Source organism: Oncorhynchus gorbuscha, linkage group LG01 (genome assembly GCF_021184085.1).
Source record: "Oncorhynchus gorbuscha isolate QuinsamMale2020 ecotype Even-year linkage group LG01, OgorEven_v1.0, whole genome shotgun sequence".
Classification (NCBI taxonomy): domain Eukaryota; kingdom Metazoa; phylum Chordata; class Actinopteri; order Salmoniformes; family Salmonidae; genus Oncorhynchus; species Oncorhynchus gorbuscha.
The window spans coordinates 50,369,511-50,393,445 of record NC_060173.1 but is presented as its reverse complement, the minus strand read 5'-3'; the positions used below and the strand labels follow the sequence as shown (position 1 = coordinate 50,393,445).

Genomic DNA, 23,935 nt, shown 5'->3' with positions numbered 1-23,935 from the left:
TGCTTTCAGTCCTTTTCTCTCTCCGCTCGATGCGAAGGTGGGTTTGAAGTGATGACGCCAGTCGGGCTGGCCAGTAGCCATGGCAACGTACATACACACAACACACACACACACACACGTGTCGCAGCATTGAGGGGTTTGCATCGAAAGTGATGGTTTAAGTTCACAAAGGTCCTTCCTCTCAATGGATGGATGGATGAGCAGAAAGACGTATGAATGAGTGGATGGACAGACGAGTGGATGGACGGACGAGTGGAAAGACGGACGAGTGGATGGACGGACGAGTGGATGGACGGACGGTGGATGGACGGACGAGTGGATGGACGGGTGGATGGACGGACGGGTGGAAGGACGGACGAGTGGATGGACGGACGAGTGGATGGACAGATGGATGGAAGGACAGACGGGTGGAAGGACAGACGGGTGGAAGGACAGACGGGTGGAAGGACAGACGAGTGGATGGACACATGAGTGGAAGGACAGATGAGTGGATGGGGACCGAGGAGTGGATGGACAGACGAGTGGATGGACGGACGAGTGGAAAGACGGACGAGTGGATGGACAGACGAGTGGATGGACGGACGGGTGGATGGATGGACGGACGAGTGGAAGGACGGACGAGTGGATGGACGGACGAGTGGATGGACAGACGAGTGGAAGGACAGATGGATGGAAGGACAGACGGGTGGATGGAAGGACAGACGAGTGGAAGGACAGACGAGTGGAAGGACAGATGAGTGGATGGACACATGAGTGGAAGGACAGATGAGGGGATGGGGACAGAGGAGTGGAAGGACACATGAGTGGAAGGACAGATGAGTGGATGGGGACCGAGGAGTGGAAGGACAGACGAGTGGATGGACACATGAGTGGAAGGACAGATGAGGGGATGGGGACAGAGGAGTGGATGGACAGACGAGTGGATGGACAGACGAGTGGATGGACGGACGAGTGGAAGGACAGATCAGTGGAAGGACAGATGAGTGGATGGACACATGAGTGGATGGACAGATGAGTGGATGGGGACAGACGAGTGGATGGACAGATGAGTGGATGGACAGATGAGTGGATGGGGACAGACGAGTGGATGGACAGATGAGTGGATGGGGACAGACGAGTGGATGGACAGATGAGTGGATAGACAGACGAGTGGATGGACAGACGGGTGGATGGACGGACGAGTGGATGGATGAATAGGAGGCTAGCAGCACTATTTTGTGTGAAGGTTGTTTAAAGCGCTAACACTGTAAAGCTGGAGTTTCAGTAACCATGGTAATGAGGAGCATACAGCACACACACACACCCGTATAAAAGCTTAGCGCGAGGTTCAGTATACGGTATGCCACTGAGATAATAGTATGCATACTGCACAAAAATCTAAGATAAATTGCCAAGATAATCCATCCACCTGACAGGTGTGGCATATCAAGAAGATGATTAAACCACATGATCATTACACAGGTGCACCTTGAGTTGGGGGCAATAAAAGGCCACTCTAAAATGTGCAGTTTTGTCACAAAACACCATGCCACAGATGTCTCATGTTTTGAGGGAGCTTGCAATTGGCATGCTGACTGCAGGAATGTCCACCAGAGCTGTTATCAGAGAATTTAATACCATAACCCATGCCCAACGTCTTTTTAGAGAATTTGGCAGTACATCCAACCGGCCTCACAACCGCAGACCACGTGTAACCATGCCAGCCCAGGACCTCCACATCCGTCTTCTTCACCTGCGGGATCGTCTGAAACCAGCCACCTGGACAGCTTATGAAACAGAATAATTTCTGCACAAACTGTCAGAAACCATCTCAGGGAAGCTCATCTGTGTGCTCGTCGTCCTCACCAGGGTCTTGACCTGACTGCTGTTTGGTGCTGTAACTGACTTCAGTGGGCAAATGCTCACCTTCAATGACCTCTGGCATACTGGAAAAGTGTGCTCTTCACGGATAAATCCCGGTTTCAACTGTACCGGGAAGATGACAGACTGATGTCAATGTTATGAACAGAGTGCCCCATGGTAGCTGTGGGGTTATGGTATGGGCAGGCATAAGCTACGGACAACGAACACAATTGCATTTGAATCAATGGCAATATGAATGCACAGAGATACCGTGACGGTTCCTGAGGCCTGTAGTCGTGCCGTTCATCCGCTGACATCACCTCATGTTTCAGCGTGATAACGCACGGCCCCATGTCGCAAGGATCTCTACACAATTCCTGGAAGCTGAAAATATCTCAGTTCTTCTAGGGACTGCATACTCACCAGACATGTCCTCCATTGAGCATGTTGGGGATGCTCTGGATCAACGTGTTTCGACAGCGTGTTCCAGTTCCCGCCAATATCCAGCAACTTCTCACAGCCATTGAAGAGGAGTGGGACAATATTCCACAGGCCACCATCAACAGCCTGATCAACTCTATGTGAAGGAGATGTGTCGCGCTGCATGAGGCAAATGCTGGTCACACCAGATACTGACTGGGTTTCTGATCCAGGTCCCTACTTTTTTTTAAAGCTATCTGTAACCAACAGATGCATATCTGTTTTCCCAGTCATGTGAAATACATAGATTAGGGTCTAATAAATGTATTTAAATGTACTGATTTCCTTATATGAACTGTAGCTCAATAAAGTCTTTGAAATGACTGCATGTTGCGTTGATATTTCTGTTCTGTGTTAAAGTTGGTCCTAACAGTGAGACCACCCTCCTCTTTTGGTCCTGAAGGCAGCGCTCGCTCAGTCATTCATCCCAGTTCAAGACTACAGTACATTGTGTTGATCAGAAAGTAGAGTATGTAGCCCTAAGCACAAGAGCCCCAGTATAGCCTGGTAACCTAATGGTTGCTGCTTCAAACAACGTTGCTTTTTTCTCTATTTGGCAAGAGACCCAGGCTACCATCAGTAGTCCACACCCCAGTAAGCAAGCCATGTGTAGCAACAGCACTGGGTATCTACTCTACAAGGCCAAGGATATGCTGTGTGATTCCTGGCGATAAGTGGGACATGTTCCTCTTGCCGTTTGGTTTCGGTAAACAGGTAAAAGACCCTCAGTCGTGAAGCACCCAGGTAACTTTTGAATGGGATCTTTTTTTTGGGGGGGGGATCAATCTTTTCCGATTGAGATCCTTCTATAAAATAGACCGACAGTGACGGAAGGTCTGACCGTCTTCTAGAATATGGCAGGTTAGTGGGCTCGATAAACAGTTGATCATCCACAGTTAATGAATTCTGAGCCTGAAAACACTGGAACAAACAAACAAATTAGAGTGGGGATAATTTGGCGTTGAGTAGGATACAAAAAAAGAAACAGCGGAAAGTGACGGCCATTACGGCTAAGCGTTCTGCCATCACAATTCAGATGGTTGAAAATGACCCCCTCAACGACGCTTCTGGACTAATGTGTTCGTCAAAATAATGTTTTAGAATGCGTGCTGCGCGGGCTTCCTGGTCTTGTCGATCACATGATACAATACGCCTAATAACGTGTGATTATGAGAAACAGAGATAGATATCAAAGACAGCCCTCCGTGAGCCTCTCGCATAAAAGACCAGTCACCGTATGAGACGTCCTTGTCCCAGGAGAGAAGACCAGGGGCCTGTATTCACAAATCGGCACAGAGTAGGAGTGCTGATCTAAGATCAGTTTTGCCCTTTTACATCATAGTGAATAAGATGATATGGCCAGAGGGGGACCTTGATGCTAGTTCAGCACTCGTACTCTGATGCCTGATTCGCACTACAGGTCCAAACCGAGCCAAGCTGAGCTGTACTGGACATGCCTGGTTATGCATCCACCATAGATGCTGGAACCGTGCTGGAAAGGACACTGTGAAAAGAAAATATCCAAACCAGTTCCGGTTGGCACTAATATGAATAAGGCATGAGACGTCTTGTGAGTACAGGCCCAAGAGCTCTCCAAGGACCAGATGAACTAAGCCTCTCACACACTTGGGAAAGTTTTGCACCTGTTCTTTTTAAAAGACACTACGGCGTGCAAGGTCAGAACTAAAGGTAAAATTGAGTTTAGGAGAAGGATAATTGCACCACCCGGAACCAAATCTTATGTGCACCAGCTAGCTAACTCAATTTAATTCTGGGGGCGGAGGTGCCAACATCTGAACTAGTGAAAACAGCAGATGGCATGCAAGAGAAGACCAAAACTATATTTGAAAGGAATTTCTGAGAAAATAAAATTGAAAATAAGGAAATTGCCTATCACTTTGGTGTTTTCTTCCAGCTGAGACAGTGGGTGAGGAGGTTTGAGGTCGGGAGGTATCGGACAGTGTTGTGTTAATGCTCACATGACAGGCAGGAGCAGGAAGCTCTTACTGAAAGTGATGATAGGACAGTAACAGGAGACATGGTCATGAGAGACAGAGACATGCCTCCCTCAGCAGCTTAAATCCTTCACGCACACACACACACACACGCACACACAGACACACACACACACACGCACAGACACACACACACGCACACAGACACACACACACGCACACACACACACACGCACACACACACACACACACAGACACACACACACTGGGTTCCATTCAACAACAGTGCGTTAAAAAATGGATCAATAAATAAACATAAAATGAATTCCTCCAAGGATGGTTGGTTGGTAAACAAAATATAATAATCAACACTGCGGAGATGTGTGCAGCCAAGAATCATCCTTCGCCATCTCAGAAAATAAAGCATCCTTATCTACAACCTCTCACTTCCTCAATGAGGAAAGATTGCATCCACATTAGGCCTACATCTAACTACAAAGTATACAGAATATTTTCATTATTTGGTAGTCGTTCATACTGAGACAAAACACCATTCATATCACGTACTGCGCTACAGTGAGCCAGAGAGATCAAACTGCACAGAGAGAGCGCTGCATGAAAACATCCGTAATGATTCCCACGGGGATGGGAGCTGTTGCATCTCTCTACAGTAACTCACATATTTTCGTTTAGGAAAAGATATGCACATACCCAAACAATACAGTTACTGAGACACTAGATTATACAATGAAAACAGTACTAGATTCAATGCTTAGATTGGAAGGCAACAAAGCATAAGTGTTGAAGGAAAACACACTCGCACACAACATGACTCCCTCCCTACCTTTTACGGTCAGTAGCGCAGCTGCCAGCTGTAAACATTGATATTCACTCCATGTTGTCTCGTAAAGAGGAGGAAGAGAGAGAGAGAGAGAGAGAGGGAGAGAGAGAGAGAGAGAGAGAGAGAGGGAGAGAGAGAGGGAGAGAGAGAGAGAGAGAGAGTAGTGGCAGCTCTAGGCTGTCATTACCCAGTCGTATGGTCCAGTCTGGAAGAGCTTTCTTACCTGGGTGTGTTTCTCTTCACATTACCATCCTTCCTCCCTCTCAGCTCAACCCTTTGACACAACGCAATCTGAAAATACTTTTTTCCTTTATCAGTGTGTGTGTGTGTGTGTGTGTGTGTGTGTGTGTGTGTGTGTGAGAGAGAGTGTATGTGACAGGTTTTCTTTTGTTTGTTTCCTGGAGGAGAGCGAAAGATCCACAAGCGACAGCCTCGTCTAGGTATATGCAGCAAGAGGCTATATGGTAGCCTTGGCAACAGAGCCAGAACGAGGGAGAGGGAGGGATAGAGAGAGGGAGTAGGGAGGAGGGACGAATCATAACACATCGCTGAGCAGTGAGCACCCCCACTGTCCCCTCTCATACCAAGCTGTAGGCTTTGCCACCCACCTCTCCCTTTCCCTGTCTTTTCCCTCTCTCTCTCTCTCTCTGTTGCTCATCCTTTCCCCCCCTCCTCTCTCCGTCTCTTTATGTCATCCCCTAGCGTTCTCCTACGCTCACTGTCTCCCCCTCTCTCTCTCTCTCTCTCTCTCTCTCTTCAGATCTCTCTCAGATCTCTCTCTCTCTCTCTCTCTCTCTCTCTCTCTCTCTCTCTCTCTCTCTCTCTCTCTCTCTCTCTCTCTCTCTCTCTCTCTCTCTCTCTCTCTCTCTCTCTCTCTCTCTCTCTCTCTCTCTCTCTCTCTCTCTCTCTCGTCAGATATCTCTCTCTCTATTCCTTCCCATCTCTCTCCAGCTATATGTGATGGAATACACATGGTATCTTTTCTTTGGCAGCCCTCTGAACTGACCAGGAGTCCATAAGCCATCAACACAAATACACTACAAGACATGCACTCCCTCTGTCTCTGTGTATGTGTGTGTGTGTCGATCCCCCCCATCACATTAACACCAAAACGGTTCAATAATAATAACAGTGAAGCACATGCTCTCTCTTAGCAGGCTTTAGCTCAGCGGGATACTGCGGTATTGTGACGCACGTAACTGTTTTTTCTTTTATAGCGGGCGGTCATATGCACACACACATACGCACAGACAAACACACGTTGTTCCCTGGAGGTCATCCGCGGGTAGGGAAAACTGGACGACAGGTTAAAGGTACCGAAAAAGGCCTGATACCCAGCAGCCTTGAGTTGACAGGCTCCATGGTCACCATGTTGGAATTCTTACATCACTTTGCCATGACGGAGATGTTATCATGTCCATTTAAATTCCTCGCCAATAACATAGCTGGACATTTAGAAATGACAAGCCTTGAACAATCAAACAGTGCACTGCTCTCTATCCGATTTCCAACCCAATATGTATTTCAAATGACCGTGGGGGTAAAAGTGGAAGTAATGTCGGCGCCAATACTGTGCAACAGTCTACTCTAGTGTATGAATATTTCCTGGTCAAAACAGAACATGGTGAGGTGTTCCTCTAGTGAAAATGTAGGACATCTAGTGGTAAATATCTGTCACTGCAGAAGCATCATTTGTAGACGACTGTAAACACGGGCCTTTATCATGCCATCACTATTGATTGATTGTATTCAGCTGGAATATCCAGACCTTATTGGGTCAGTAATTGCATGTTCATTAACATGGTCGGTATCCTCCAATGGTAAACGCACAATGTAACAGGAACAATCAACAACAAAAAACGGAACCATACATTGTCTCCCTGCAGCCCGGTAGACAACCCTGTACTCCGTCGTCAGATGTGACGTTCACCTCTATCAAACAGCCTCCCTGTCTACCAGTGTCTATGCCATAAAACACGTGGCTGATGGCCAGGGATGCTAACATATCTACCGGTGGATTTGCATTAGGCTGTGGGCAAATCAAATCAAATCAAATAGATTTATATAGCCCTTTTTACATCAGCTGGTGTCACAAAGTGCGGTACAGAAACGCAGCCTAAAACCCCCAAAACAGCATGCAATGCAGGTGTAGAAGCACGGTGGCTAGGAAAAACTCTCTAGAAAGGCCAAAACCTAGGAAGAAACCTAGAGAGGAACCAGGCTATGAGGGGTGGCCTCATCCTCTTCTGGCTGTACCGGGTGAAGCCTTCATCTCACTACTGTAGAGATCATCTCACTTCTTCAATGGACGATCAGTTGTTTTGAACTACATTCTGCCACTATAGTCCACGACTAGACTATGCAGTATGGCCTGCTTCCCTGACCTATAGTTTAGTTTCATTCTTAATCTTCATTTTGAAGCTGTTAGCTGTGGGCTATGTCCCTTTTCAACACACTAACACAATACATGTAAATCTACATTTCAAAAATGGGGGGACGACGACGACGACGACTCGTGAGATTCGAACCCTTTCCACTATCTGCAACAATTACGTGGACTAGGCACTTTACACAGAGAGCAATTTGACCAATCAGTCAAACATAAGTGATTGTTGCTTTGATGATCAGAATGTGCTGTTGAACGGAGGTATGTTAAAGCAGCAATCAGCAGGTCGTGGTTGACTATATGCCACCCCACTTCTTGTGTCGTGTTTTCACTTCGAACTAAAACAAGGGGGTTGAGCCCTGAGCCACCTTGGGCTGGCCTTCTGGGCATGGTGTGTCTTTGTGTTACTCCCACCTATTCTAATGACCCTGCAGCCCCGGAGATGGAGAGGAAGTGAAAGGCACTTGCAACTTAATGTTAAAGCCACCAGAAACAAACAGAGCAGACGAAGTCAACAAACATCATTCTCTGTTCATAGATCTGAATCAACTCGACCCCAAAAGAGAAAAAGAAGCGATAAAAAGACTGCTTATGACCAATCATGGAACCGCAAAAACATTGGAATTCATTTGAAAGCTGGAAGAGTTCATTGGCTGGTAACGTTAAGTAAGTGTTGGGTTGTGTTTTTTTTTGCCTGCTAGCTAGTAACCTTAGTGCGTTCAACGTTCAAATTAGCTAACACAGCTACACTACCGTTCAAAATTTGGGGTCAATTAGAAATGTCCTTGTTTTTGAAAGAAAAGTACATTGTTGTTCCATTAAAATAACATCAAATTGATCAGAAATACAGTGGAGACATTGTTAATGTTGTAAATGACTATTGTAGCTGGAAATGGCTGATTTTTAATGGAATATCTACATAGCTCTACAGAGGCCCATTATCAGCAACCATCACTCCTGTGTTCCAATGGAACGGTGTGCTAATCCAAGTTAATCCAAGTTTATAATTTTTAAAGGCTAATTGATCATTAGAAGACCCTTTTGCAATTATGTTAGCACAGCTGAAAACTTTTGTCCTGATTAAAGAAACAATACAGCTGGCCTTCTTTTGACTAGTTGAATATCTGGAGCATCAGCATTTGTGGGTTCGATTACAGACTCAAAATGGCCAGAAACAAAGCACTTTCTTCTGAAACTTGTCAGTCTATACTTGAAATGAAGGCTATTCCATGTGAGAAATTGAGAAATTGTAGTACACAGCATTGATCTGGTACAATGCTGTGTACTACTCCCTTCACAGAACAGCGCAAACTGGCTCTTACCAGAATAGAAAGAGAAGTGGGAGGCCCCGGTGCACAACTAGGCAAGAGGACAAGTACAAGTACATTAGAGTGTCTAGTTTGAGAAACAGACTCCTCACAAGTCCACAACTGGCAGCTTGATTAAACAGTACCCGCAAAACACCAGTCTCAACATCAACAGTGAAGTAGCGACTGCAGGATGCTGGCCTTCTAGACAGAGTTGCAAAGAAAAATCTACATCTCAGACTGGCCAATAACAATAAAAGATTAAGATGGGCAAAAGACCACAGACACTGGACAGAGGTACTCTTCACTTTTGACGTTGAGATTCGTCAATACATGTTAGAATAACCTTTGGCAGTGATTACAGCTGTGTGTCTCTGTAAGAGCTTCGCACACCTGGATTGTACAATATTAAAACATTTCAAGTTCTGTCAAGTTGGTTGTGGATCTTTGCTAGCCAGCCATATTCAAGTCTTGTCATAGATTTACAAGTCGATTTAAGTCAAAACTGTAACTAGGCCACTCAGGAACAATCAATGTTGTCTTGGTAAGCAATTCCAGTGTATATTTGGACATGTGATTTAGATTATTGCCCTGCTGAAAGGTGAATTTGTCTCTCAGTGTCTGTTGGAAAGCAGAATTAACCAGGTTTTCCTCTAGGAATTTGCCTGTGCTTAGCTTTCATTTATTTTTATCCTAAAAAACTCCCTAGTCCTTGCAATAGCAGAAGCATACCCATAACATGATGCAGCCACCACCATGCTTGAGAATATGAAGAATGGTACTCAGTGACGTGCTGTGTTGGGTTTGCCCGAAACATAACCATTTGTATTTAGGACATTAATTTAATTTCTTTGCCACATTTTTTGAAGTTTTACTTTAGTGCCTTACTGCAAACAGGACACATGTTTTGGAATATTTTTCTTCCGTACAGAATTCCATCTTTTCCTTCTTTTCCCTCGGTCAGATCCACGTTATCTTACCGTCCAGGGTCTAAGAATGTGAAGCCGGATGCCCTTTCTCGCCAGTTCCCCAGCTCCAGTGAGGATCAGCTGCTTGGATCCAACGTCCCCCGATGTCCTGGGGTATAGAGACTGTAGTGAGGCGCAAGGTAGGGAAGGCAGTTCCTGACGGCTGCTCACCTAACAGACTTTTTGTCCCTCTTGGGACACGATCCAAGGTACTTCAGTGCGCTCACTCATCGCGTCTCACCTCTCATCTGGAGGGCAGCGAATGCTAGAGTTTCTGTGGAGGAGGTTTTGGTGGCCAATGGCGGAGGCGGACACTCTCACCTTTGTAGCTGCCTGTCCGACACGCGTCCGGGACAAGACTGCTTGTCAGCAGCCTCTGGACATCATCTTCATTTGATTTAGATGTTCAGGAGTCTTATGGCTTGGGGTTTGAAGCTGTTTAGAAACCTCTTGGACCTAGACTTGGCGATCAGGTACCGCTTGCCTTGCGGTAACAGAGAGACAAATCTATGACTAGGGTGGCTGGAGTCTTTGACACCGCCTGCCTTCCTCTGACACCGCCTGGTATCGAGGTCCTGGATGGTAGGACGCTTGGCCCCAATGATGTACCGGGCTGTACGCACTACCCTCTGTAGTGACTTGTGGTTGGAGGCCGAGCAATTGCCATACCAGGCAGTGATGCAACCGGTCTGGATGTTCTCGATGGTGCAGATGTAGAACCTTTTGAGGATCTGAGGACCCATGCCAAATCTTTTCAGTCTCCAGAGGGGAAATAGGTTTTGCTGTGCCCTCTTCATGAATGTCTTGGTGTGCTTGGACCATGTTGGTTTGTTGGTGATGTGGACACCAAGTACCTTGAAGCTCTCAACCTGTTCCACTACAGCCCCGCCAATGAGAATGTTGGTGTGCTCGATCCTCCTAACCCCGTAGTCCACAATCATCTCCTTTATCTTGATCACTTTGAGGGAGAGGTTGTTGTCCTTGCGCCACACGGTCAGGTCTCTGACCTCCTCCCTATAGGATCTCGTCATTGTCGGTGATCAGGCCTACTTCTGTTGTGTCAACGGCAAACTTAATGATGGTGTTGTAGTCATGCCTGGCCGTGCAGGCATGAGTGAACAGGGAGTACAGGAGGGGACTAAGGAAGCACCCCTGAGCGGCCCCCGTGTTGAGGATCAGCGTGGCAAATGTATTGTTACCTACCCTTGCCACCTGGGGGCGGCCCATGAGGAAGTCCAGGATCCAGTTGCAGAGGTAGGTGTTCATTTCCAGGGTCTTTAGCTTAGTGATGAGGTTTGAGGGCACTATGGTGTTGAACACTGAGCTGTAGTCAATGAATAGCATTCTCACATAGGTGTTCCTTTTGTCCAGATGTGAAAGGGCTGTGTGGAGTGCAATAGAGATTGCATCATCTGTGGATCTGTTGGGGAGGTATGCAAATGAAGATGGTCGAGGGTTTCTGGCATAATGGTGTTGATGTGAGCCATAACCAGCCTTTCATGGCTACAGATGTGAGTGCTAAGGGTTGGTTGTCATTTAGGCAGGTTACCTTAGTGTTCTTGTTCACAGGGACCACAGGGGATATGGTTGTCTGATTGAAACATGTTGGTATTACAGACTCAGACAGGGAGAGTTTGAAAATGTCAGTGAAGACACTTGCCAGTTGGTCAGCGCATGCTCGGAGTACACGTCCTGGTAATCCGTCTTGCCCTGCCACCTAGTGAATGTTGGTCACATCGGTTGCAGAGAGCGTGATCACACAGTCATCCGGGACAGCTGATGCTCTCATGTGAAGCGAGCATAGAAGTTATTTAGATCGTCTGGTAGGCTTGTGTCACTGGGCAGCTCTCGGTTGTGAGTCCCCTTGTAGTCTGTAACAGTTTTCAAGCCCTGCCACATCCGACGAGCGTCAGAGACTGTGTAGTATGATTAAATGTTAGTCCTGTATTGACTCTTTGCCTGTTTGATGGTTTGTCGGAGGGCATAGCGGGATTTCTTTTAAACTTCCGAGTTAGAGTCCCGCTCCTTGAAAGCGACAGCTCTACCCTTTAGCTCAGTGCAAATGTTGCCTGTAATCCATGGCTTCTGGTTGGAGTATGTACGTACAGTCACTGGGGGACGATGTCATTGATGCACTTATTGATGAAGCCGGTGACTGATGTGGTAATATCCTCAATGCCATTGGAAGAATCCTGGAACATATTCCAGTCTGTGCTCACAAAATAGTCCTGTAGTTTAGCATCTGCCTCATCTGACCACCTTTTCTATTGACAGAGTCACTGGTGCTTCCTGGTTTAATTTTAGCTTGTATGCAGGAATCAGGAGGATAGAATTATGATCAGATTTGCCAAATGGAGGGCGAGGGAGAGCTTTGTAGACGTCTCTATTTGTGCAGTAAAGGTAGTCTACAGTTTATTCCCTCTGGTTGCACATTTAATATGCCGATAGAAATGATGGAAAACAGATTTAAATTTCCCTGCATTAAAAGTCCCCGGCCACTAGGAGCGCCGCCTCTGGATCCCAGCATCGGTCTGTGATGGTATGTAGACAGCTACGAATACAGATAAACTCTCTAGGTAGATAGTGTGGTCTATAGCTTATCATGAGATACTCTACCTTAGGCGAGCAAAACCTCGAGACTTCCTTAGACATTGTGCACCAGCTGTTGTTTACAAATATACATAGACCGACACCCCTTGTCTTACCAGAGGCTGCTGTTCTATTCTTCCGATAATGTATAACCCGCAAGCTGTATGTTATTCATGTCGTCGTTCAGCCTTGACTAGGTGAAACATAAATATTACAGTTATTCATGTCGTTATTCAGCCACGACTCGGTGAAACATAAGATAATACAGTTTTTAATGTCCCGTTGGTAGGATATACGCACTTTTAGTTCATCCCATTTATTTTCTAGCAATTGTAAGTTGGCTAAGAGTACGGATGGCAAAGGCATATTAGCCACTTGTCACCTGATCCTCACAAGGCACCCCGATCTCCTTTCGCGAAATCTCAGTCTCTTTCTCCTGCAAATGACGGGGATGAGGTGTCACGTCCTGACCTTATTATTCTCTATGTTTGGTTAGGTCAGGGTGTGACTAGGGTTGGAAATTTTATGTCTTCTGTTTCTTTGTTTTTGGGCCGAGTGTGGTTCCCAATCTGAAGCAGATGTCTATCGTTGTCTCTGATTGGGGATCATACTTAGGCAGCCCTTTTTCCCACCATTAGGTTGTGGAATTTTGTTTTCTGTTTAGTTTCTGTAGCTTGACAGAACTGTGCGCTTTCGTTTTTTGACTTTTGTCACGCCCTGACCTGAGTATTCTTTGTTTTCTTTATTGTTTTGGTTAGGTCAGGGTGTGACATGGGTGATGTATGTGTTTTTTGTACTGTCTAGGGGTTTTGTAGGTTTATGGGGTCGTTTACCATCTAGGTGTTTATATATGTCTATGGTTACCTAGATTGGTTCTCAATTAGAGGCAGGTGTTTATCGTGGTCTCTGATTGGGAACCATATTTAGGCAGCCATCTTCTTTGGGTATTTTGTGGGTTATTGTCTATGTCGAGTTGCCTGTGTCTGCACTGTTTATATATAGCGTTACGTTTTGTAGGTTTGTTTTAGTGTTATTTCTTCATTAAATATAGAACATGTATTCATATCACGCTGCGCCTTTGTCTCCTCAATACAACGAGCGTGACAACATTGTTATTTTGTTTGGTGTCATCAATAAAGGTACGATGTACGCCTACCACGATACGCCTTGGTCTCCTTCTACCAACGAGAGCTGTTACATGAGGGGCTGTTCGGGTGTCTGGAGTAAATCCCTTTTGTTCAAACTCAATAAAGATAACTTCTTTGTCCAATCCAAGGTGAGTAATCGCTGATCTGATGTCCAGGGGCGTTTTTAGGTCATAAGGGACGGTAGCAGCAACATAATTTACAAAATAAGTTACAAACAAGCAAAATAGCTTGGTTGGTGAAGAACCAATAAAACGACAGCCATCCTCTCTGGTGCCATTATACACATGGTTGCTTACGTTTGCAAGTATGACCCCTATGTGTCTGTTTGTGCTGCAATCTTCTCTGTTTATGCCAAGCTCTACTGCCACTGAGTGTGTGTGTGTGTGTGTGTGTGTGTGTGTGTGTGTGTGTGTGTGTGTGTGTGTGTGTGTGTGTGTGTGTGTGTGTGTGTGTGTGTGTGTGTGTGTGTGTGTGTGTGTGGGTATGTATCATTATGTGTGTTTGTGTGTATGTATCTGTGTGTATGTGTGTGTCATTGCATGTTGTAACGGCGTTCGTCTGTTGAAAGAGAGTCGGACCAAAATGCAGCGTGGTGGTTACTCATGTTCTTTAATGAAGAATATAGTGATACATGAAATAACTAAATAAATACAAAACAACAAACGGAACGTCAAAAACCTAATACAGCCTGTCTGGTGAACAACTACACAAAGACAGGAACAATCACCCACGAAATACACAGTGAAACCCAGGCTACCTAAATACGGTTCCCTATCAGAGACAACAAGAATCACCTGATTCTGATTGAGAACCGCCTCAGGCAGCCAAGCCTAAACTAGACACACCCCTAATCAACCACAATCCCCAATGCCTACAAAAACCCCAATACAACAACACAATAAACCCATGTCACACCCTGGCCTGAACAAATATATAACGAAAACACAAAATACAATGACCAAGGCGTGACAGAACCCCCCCCCAAGGTGTGGACTCCCGGACGCACCTCACAACCATAGGGAGGGTCCGGGTGGGCGTCTGTCCATGGTGGCGGTTCCGGCTCGGGACGTGGACCCCACTCCATTAATGTCATAGTTCCTCCCCTTCGCGTCCTGGGATAATCCACCCTCGCTGCCGACCATGGCCTAATAGCCCTCACCCAGAACCCCACTGAACTGAGGGGCAGCTCGGGACTGAGAGGAAGCCCAGTACTGAGAGGAAGCCCAGTACTGAGAGGAAGCCCAGTACTGAGAGGAAGCCCAGTATTGAGATGAAGCTCAGGCAGGTAGTAGGCTCCGGTAGATTCTGATTGACTGGCAGATCTGGAAGAGTCTGGTTGACTGGCAGATCTGGAAGAGACTGGTTGACTGGCAGATCTGGAAGAATCTGGTTGACTGGCAGATCTGGAAGATCATGGCTGACTGGCGGATCAAGCTGCTCTATGCAGACTGACAGCTCTGGCTGCTCCATGTAGACTGGCAGCTCTGACTGCATCATGCAGACTGACAGCTCTGGCTGCTCCATGCAGGCTGGCAGCACCTTGCAGACTGGCAGCTCCTTGCAAACTGGCAGCTCCTTGCAGACTGACAGCTCTTTGCAGACTGACAGCTCCTTGCAGACTGACAGCTCTTTGCAGACTGGCAGCTCTGGCTGCTTCATGCAGACTGACAGCTCTGGCTGCTTCATACAGACTGACAGCTCTGGCTGCTTCATGCAGACTGACAGCTCTGGCTGCTTCATGCAGACTGACAGCTCTGGCTGCTTCATGCAGACTGGCAGCTCAGGCTGCTCCGAACAGGCAGGAGGCTCCGGCAACGCTGTAGAGGAGGAAGGCTCTAGAAGCGCTGAACAGGCGGGAGACTACGGTAGTGTAGGAGAGGAGAAAGGCTCTGATAGCGCTGAACAGACAGGAGACTCCAGCAGCGCTGTAGAGGAGGAAGGCTCTGATAGCGCTGAACAGGCGGGAGGCTCCGGCAGCGCAGGAGAGGTGAGGCGCACTGTAGGCCTGATGCGTGGTGCTGGCACTGGTGGTACTGGGCCGAGGACACGCACAGGAAGCCTGGTGCGGGGAGCTGCTACCGGAGGACTGGTGTGTGGAGGTGGTTCTGGATAGACCGGACCGTGCAGGCGCACTGGAGCTCTTGAGCACAGAGCCTGCCCAGCCTTACCTGGCTCGATGCCCACTCTAGCCCGGCCAATACGAGGAGCTGGCATAGAATAACACGGTGCCTGCCCGGTCTCTCTAGCCCCCCGGTAAGCACAGGGAGTTTGCGCAGGTCTCCTACCTGGCATAGCCATACTCACTGTAAGCCCCCTGAGCCCCCCCCAATACATTTTTGGGGCTGCTTTTCGGGCTTCCTTGCCAACCGTGTTCCCTCGTATAGTCGGCTCCTATCTCCTGCTGACTCTGCTCTCCTAAGTGCCTCCACCTGTTCCCATGGGAGGCGATCTCTTCCGGCCAGTATCTTCTCCCAAGTGTAACAACCTTTGCCATCCAACACGTCTTCCCATGTCCATTCTCCAAATAATTCATCCTCCTTTCGCTGCTCCTGCTGTCGTTGCCTGTTACCACGCCACTCGGTCCGTGTGTGGTGGGTGATTCTGTAACGGCGTTCGTCTGTTGAAAGAGAGTCGGACCAAAATGCAGCGTGGTGGTTACTCATGTTCTTTAATGAAGAATATAGCGATACATGAAATAACTAAATAAATACAAAACAACAAACAGAACGTGAAAAACCTAATACAGCCTGTCTGGTGAACAACTACACAAAGACAGGAAAAAACACCCACGAAATACACAGTGAGACCCAGGCTACCTAAATACGGTTCCCTATCAGAGACAACAAGAATCACCTGACTCTGATTGAGAACCGCCTCAGGCACCCAAGCCTAAACTAGACACACCCCTAATCAACCACAATCCCAATGCCTACAAAAACCCCAATACGACAACACAATAAACCCATGTCACACCCTGGCCTGAACAAATATATAACGAAAACACAAAATACAATGACCAAGGCGTGACACATGTCTCTGTGTGTGTTTATACAAGCCTCTCTCTGCTCTGCAAGGAACTAGTCTTTAATGGAGTGAAGATCATGTTCTTCCCAAGGGGCCCCACCCTCTCCCTGGGTCCTCTGACAGAGTGATTCCCCCCCCCTCCCCCCCACACACACAAGGCCACAGTCCTAATATCATCTTTAGTATGCTAATAATGGGTAACACTTTAATTGACACCCAGCGTGGTCATAACCATGTCATAACATTGTCATAACTCATATTTAGACCTGTTATGATATATACTGCGTTATATTATGGCTGGTTATGACACCTACATAAGAGTGTAAAACCCATAAAACCTACCACAGAAGTTATTTTATGGCTGGTTATAAGACCTACATAAGAGTGTAAAACCCATAAAACCTACCACAGAAGTTATTTTATGGCTGGTTATAAGTTATTTATATTTGGCTTTTATCCAAAGCGACTTACAGTCATGTGTGCATACAACGATGGGTGGTCCCGGGGGATCGAACCCACTATAAGCGCCATGCTCTACCAACTTAAAACCCATAAAACCTACCACAGAAGTTATTTTATGGCTGGTTATAAGACCTACATAAGAGTGTAAAACCCATAAAACCTACCACAGAAGTTATTTTATGGCTGGTTATAAGACCTACATAAGAGTGTAAAACCCATAAAACCTACCACAGAAGTTATTTTATGGCTGGTTATAAGACCTACATAAGAGTGTAAAACCCATAAAACCTACCACAGAAGTTATTTTATGGCTGGTTATAAGACCTACATAAGAGCGTCAAAAACTACTACATAAGGCAAAATATTCCATTACACCATAGCCTACATGGCAACAGTATGTTTATGTTACAGCATTTTTAAAATTGTATTTACCATATAAAATGACCTTTGTTATTGCGCACACATTGATGTCAGATATGCACCTACCCCAATGATCTGTTGTTGGTGACTGGGATGAATGCAGGAGCAGACTTCAGGAGCAGAACAAGACACCCTCTTTTTGACTGATGACTGATATAAGGGCATGTATGTGATAGGCCTATCTGGCATATACTGTATGATTAGGATGGTCATAATTCTTCTTGACAGTGTCATTAAGTGTATTTTCTTAGTCCGAGTAAAGTGACACAGGATGGTCATAATTCTGTGATGATGCCAGAGAAGCCGGTGTTTTGAGGATATATTGGCACGGGTGTTTGCAAACGGTGCCAATATATCCTCCAAACACCGGCTTCGAGGGCATTCTCACTTTTATACAACGGGTTACCAACATATTAAAATAATAATTGACATTTTCATAAACATTATTTTTTAGGAATTTATCCACAATATATAGTGGAGTGGGTCTGATAACATAATTATCTGTACAGAGAGATTGTGAGCCCCGAATATTAAGAGTGTCCAAACTAAACAAGGTAGATATGAACTGGAACATGGTTTTGGCAGTAAAGACGTAAACATCCACAGTCACTGGTCATGATGGGAATTACAGTTTGACAAATGAGGGAGAGAGAGAAAGAGAGAATTCTCAAGGGGGTAGATAGTGGAAAATGCCCTCTATGCCCTTTAATGGATGGTTGGGACAGAGATTTCAAATGTAAAAAGACATTAAAAAGTACTCTCCCTTTAGCCAAGCGTTTGGACATTGAGTACAGAATGGTGTCCTGTGTGAATTTAAGGATTCTTCTCTTCTCTCTGAGGACCTCAGGACAACCTGGCCTGATTACTCCTTGTGTCCCCAGTCGACCTGGTCGTGCTGTTGCTCCAGTTTCAACTGTTCTGCCTGCGGCTATGGAATCCTGACCTGTTCACCGGACGTGCTACCTTGTCCTGGACCTGCTGTTTAAGACTCGCTCTATCGCACCTGCTGTTTCTAATATCTGAATGATCGGCTATGAAAAGCCAACTGTCATTCACTCCTGAGGTGCTGACCTGTTGCACCCTCTACAACCACTGTGATTATTATTATTTGACTCTGCTGGTCAACTATGAACGTTTGACCATCTTGTCCATGTACTGTACTGTTATAATCTCCACTCGGCACAGCCAGAAGAGGACTGGCCACCCCTCAGAGCCTGGTTCCCCTCTTGGTTTCTTCCTATGTTCCTGCCTTTCTAGGGAGTTTTTCCTAGCCACTGTGCTTCTACATCTGCACTGCTTTCTGTTTGGGGTTTTAGGCTGGGTTTCTGTATAGCACTTTGTGACATCGGCTGATGTAAAAAAAGGCATTATAAATACATTTTATTGAGTACAGTCCAATACAACAGAGGGACTCTGTGATCCTGACTGAAGAGGACTTATCCCCCCCTCCCCCGCCTAAAGAATGTATTTTTAACAGAAAACAGGATCCTCCATTATAAGTGAATGGGGAAATGTCAATCTTCGTGTAAACAAAAATATGTTTAGAAAACAGTCATGGTCCCAATGTTTGCTTCTAATACACCAGATGTGTGTCCTTGAACCGATTATTACAGAAGTTATACAGATAATTAAGTTGCTAAAGGCAGCCTCTAGGACTCTTGCAATGTCACATCCTGGAGTAGCTCAAACTGCGCGTATTATGAATCCATGAGATGCCATCTTAATCGACATAATTTGGCTTCAATGCATCATTGAGTCTTCACATAGGAATGAATGATGTCACGTGATCGATGGCTTTGTCCATCCATATACAGTAATCACTTTCTCCTCTCCTCTCCTCACCTTCCTCCCTGAACTTAGCCTGCCCTGGTTGCCATATCAGGCAACCCGGCTACCCTGAACTCTGTATAAGCTTAAACTACACTTTCTGCAGACACTGAGTGGCCCCGTCCATCTTTTCCTAGGATAGTCATTATGTGGAGTTTCTGGGAGTAAGACATCGTTAAACTCACAAGCACAGTTGATATTCCAGGAAGTGAATAAGAAACATTCCCAGTTTACATTAGGTCCCAATGTGACTTAAATGGGTATTTCCTTCATGGGGCTCCTTGGGGAATATCTAACATGAAATGCTGACACAAGCATCACAAACATTTGTTTTCATAACGTTTTTCTCTCCAAACCAGAGAGGCCCGAGAGCAGTGCAGGGTGCAGAGGGAACAGTCTTAGTTTGCTAGAGTATGTGACAGAGGAAAGGCGAGGCCCATTTGGATCTGACCGTTTTAAAAACATCCTCCCATAATTATCTTATATTTATTTTAATTAAACTCCAGTGGAATCGTTGGGGTGGGGATGTGTCTGCCCATCCGGTGTAAAAGGTGTGATGCAGACAGGCTCAACCTCCATTGTTGACACATGCTCAACTTTCAATCGCTCTGATAGAGACAGACTCAACCTCTCTACATCTTGGAGCAAAGTAGCCCTCCTCCTGGAGACCTCCTTTGCTTCCAGGTTTTTGCTCCAGCTGTAATCTAACACATCTGATCCAGCTAATGAATGTCCTGATTGGTAGCTCATTAGTAGAATCAGGTTTGTTAGAGCTGAAACAAACTTTTGCATACCCAGGAGTTTTACAGTTGAAAACCTGCACCCGTACTCTTACAGTATCATTTGGTGTCGGTTGAAACTCGACTTGTCTTTGCCTACCTGATGAGCTGACCTACTCGTGGGAAAAAAAACACCCAATTCTCGCATATCTAAAAGGAAGGGAATCAACGAGGGTAGAAGGAAGGGAGTCAACAAGGGTAGAAAGGAGGGAGCAAGGTTTTTTGGATTATAATGCAGCCTAAAGCCCCTTGAAGACACCTCGGGACACGTGTGGCCAGCAGCCAGTATATATAACCCCTTTTCCTTAATTAGGAAAGTCCATTGTGTTCAGTATTTGCTGGAACCTGAGTGCTTTTGTTTCCTTTCCTCCCTTCTTTTGAAGGAGGGAAAACATTCATGTACCTAAATTTTTTTTTACTGAAAAGGCACCCTGGGAAATAAATATGCAAATAAGGCTATTCCCTGGTGTTAGAGCAACACCCCAAAACGAGTTGGGTAACAACACAGGAGTCAATTATCTAACACTGAGAAAGTGTAACAGCATCAGCTCTAATAAAGTGTTTTTTAAGCAGGAATTTGCAACACCCATGGTGGCTGACCTTTAGACCGTCATAAGAAGGTTCATTTCCATTCTAGTATTCTAATTCTCAATTCTATGATAACTAGGCCCTCAAAGAAAGGCCTTATGATATACAGCATGTAATGTATTGTCAGAAAGAGGTTTTAAAGGCTAATAAGGTCTAGTGGAACCACTCATAAAAGGTCTAGGCCTCCCGAGTGGCGCAGAGGTCTAAGGCACAACCGGCCGTGATCGGGAGTCCCATAGGGCGGTGCACAATTGCCCCAGCTTCATCCAGGTTAGGGGAGGGTTTAGGGGAGGGTTTTTGTCAGACGGTTATTGTCATGCAAAACACTGCCGGTCCAGTGGTAATTGACCGCTAATTAACATGAACATGTTTAGCATCTCCAGGCCTCCACGCATACAAGCCAGTGATGAACACCTTTGGAACATCAACATTTTAAAAAGTCTAATAAGTCAATTTAATTTACACCATCAGAATAAATTCATGATTTATTTTTAGTCAGGTCTAAAGAAACATTATGATATGAAGAAAATGTATTTCAGAAGAACAGAATATGAGCTTGCCTGCTGTTGTCTAAATTATCTGGCTATGCCCCATGCCATAGGTTTTAGGCTAGTTCATTTAGCTGACAAGATATGCAAGCCTTGTGCTATTATTTTATTTTATATGGTTTCATAGTAAGAAAAGGGTAAATGGACATAGCTGAATAAAATATAAATTATATTTCCCCATTACAGAGTGACTGCTCATATGAAGTGGCTATGTTGAGCATAAAAGTGATCATTTGAAACAGGTCCTATATGCTAGATTTAGAGTTATTTAGCAACTTTAGTTGTGAATGATACAAACCTTACACTCTAAAAATGAGGAGTTCAACAAGGGTTCTTCTAAGATCCTCAAAGTTCTTTGAAGAACCTTATGTCACACCCTGATCTGTTTAACCTGGCTTTGTGCTCGTCTCCACCCCCCTCCAGGTGTCACCCATCTTCCTCATTATCCCCAGTGTATTTATACCTGTGTTCTCTGTTTGATGCCAGTTCGTCTTGTCAGGTCTTACCAGCATGTTTCTCCGTCTCCCTGCTTTCTCAAGTTATGTTTCACAGTTTCCCACGGTTCTGACCATTCTGCCTGCCCTGACCCTGAACTTGCCTGCCGTTTTGAACCTGTCTGACTCTGGCCTGGATTACAGACCTTTGCCTGCCCCCTTTTTGGGTCAATACGCATGTGACTCTAGCTGTCTGCATCTGGGTCTTATCCTGAGTTCTGATACCTTAGGGTTCTTGGCACTGAAAATGGCCCCCAAAAGGTTCTTCCAAGAACCCCATAGGAGGGGGGGGGGGGTTCATCGAGGAACCTCTTTATTTGGTATTTGTTGATTGATATCCATTAAATTGTGTCCATTTTGAAGTTTTAGAAAAATGTGAACCAATATGAATAGATAGATGGTATGATCAGAAAACAATATCAATGTAGATTATACAGGGGATAAACCTTAAATTTAGGAGATTTCTACATTTTTCAGTGAAGTGCCTACACCTGCTGTCCTTTCAGAATCAAATTCAAATGTTTCAGTTGGGCAGTGAGGTTCCTGCAAGAATCCCCACCAACTTAAGGTGTCATTGGAAGTAGACCAAAGTGCAGCGTGGTTAGCATACATTTTCTTTTCTTTTAGTCAATGTCGCCAACAAAACAACAAACGACAGAAACAACCGTGAAGATTACAGGGCTATAGTGCCACAAACTAAGTTAACTACCCATACTGAAAGGAGGGAAAAAGGGCTACCTAAGTATGATTCCCAATCAGAGACAACGATAGACAGCTGTCCCTGATTGAGAACCATACCCGGCCAACACATAGAAACACAAATCCTAGAAATAAAGGACATAGAATGCCCACCCAAATCACACCCTGACCAAACCAAAAAGAGACTCTCTAAGGTCAGGGCGTAACATAAGGAGGTAACTCGATGAACAGAGCTTGAGAGGAAGAACCTTTTGGGGGCCATTTTCAGTGCCAAGAACCTTAAGGTTCTTTCGAATAACTTTGAGAATCTTAGAAGAACCCTTGTTGAACCTCACCTTTTTAGAGTGTGTTCCTGTAGCTACCCAGAGCTTCATTTGGGAAAACAAGTGAAATCTGGTCAGGAACATCAATAGTAACGTGTTCGCAACGAAACATACAGTGTATTCGGAAAGTATTCAGACACCTTGACTTTTTCCACATTTTGTTACGTCACAGCCTTAATTCAAAAATGTATTGAATTGTTTTTTCCCCTCACCAATCTACACACACTACCTCATAATGACAAACAGATAAAAAATGGAAATATTACATTTACATAAGTATTCAGACCCTTTACTCAGTACTTTGTTGAAGAATCTTTGGCAGCGATTACAGCCTTGAGTCTTCTTGGGTATGACGCTACAAGCTTGGCACACCTGTATTTAGGGAGTTTCTCTCATTCTTCTCTGCAGATCCTCTCAAGCTCTGTCAGGTTGGATGGATGGGGAGCGTCGCTGCAGAGCTATATTCAGGTCTCTCCAGAGATGTTCGACCGGATTCAAGTCCGGGCTCTGGCTGGGCCACTAAGGGAAATTCAGAGACTTATCCCGAAGTCACTTCTGCGTTGTCTTGGCTGTGTGCTTAGGGTCGTTGTCCTGTTAGAAGGTGAACCTTCGCCCCAGTCTGAGGTCCTGAGCGCTCTGGAGCAGGTTTTCAGCAAGGATCTCTCTGTACTTTGCTCCGTTCATCTTTCCCTCGATCCTGACTAGTCTCCCAGTCCCTGCCACTGAAAAACATCCCACTATGCTTCACCATAGGGACAGTGCCAGGTTTCTTCCAGATGTGACGCTTAGCATTCAGGCCAGAGTCCAATCTTGTTTCTCATGGTCTGAGAGTCCTTTAGGTGCCTTTTGACAAACTCCAAGCGGGCTGTCATGTGCTTTTTACTGAGGAGTGGCTTCCATCTGGCCAATACCATAAAGGCCTGATTGGTGGAGTGCTGCAGAGATGATTGTCTTTCTGGAAGGTTCTCCAATCTTCACAGAGGAACTCTGAGGCTCTGTCAGATTGACCATCGGGTTCTTGGTCACCAAGGCCCTTCTCCCCCGATACCTCAGTTTGGCCAGGTGGCCAGCTCTAGGAAGACTTTTGGGGTTCCAAACTTCGTCCATTTAAGAATGATGGAGGCCATTATGGTCTTGGAGATCTTCAATGCTGCAGACATTATTGTCACCCTTATTGTCACCCTTCCCCAGATCGGTGCTTCGACACAATCCTGTCTCGGAGCTCTACGGACAATTTTGTCAATCTCATGGCTTG

General features: G+C 45.6%; 1 protein-coding gene across 3 annotated transcripts in view; it reads right to left on the bottom strand.

Annotated features, from left to right (window-relative positions):
* LOC124010526 (tyrosine-protein phosphatase non-receptor type 5-like) overlaps positions 1 to 5,578 on the bottom strand; it is a 30,507-nt gene extending 24,929 nt beyond the window's left edge. For 2 of the 3 annotated variants that reach the window (XM_046323080.1, XM_046323262.1), the window contains exon 1: positions 5,342 to 5,578. The gene's annotated coding sequence lies outside the window, so the exon portion shown is untranslated. Of the gene's footprint in view, positions 1 to 5,121; positions 5,165 to 5,341 lie in introns of those variants that run through there. The other variant, XM_046323173.1, reaches the window with a different exon arrangement.
* Positions 5,579 to 23,935: the final 18,357 nt, after the last annotated feature.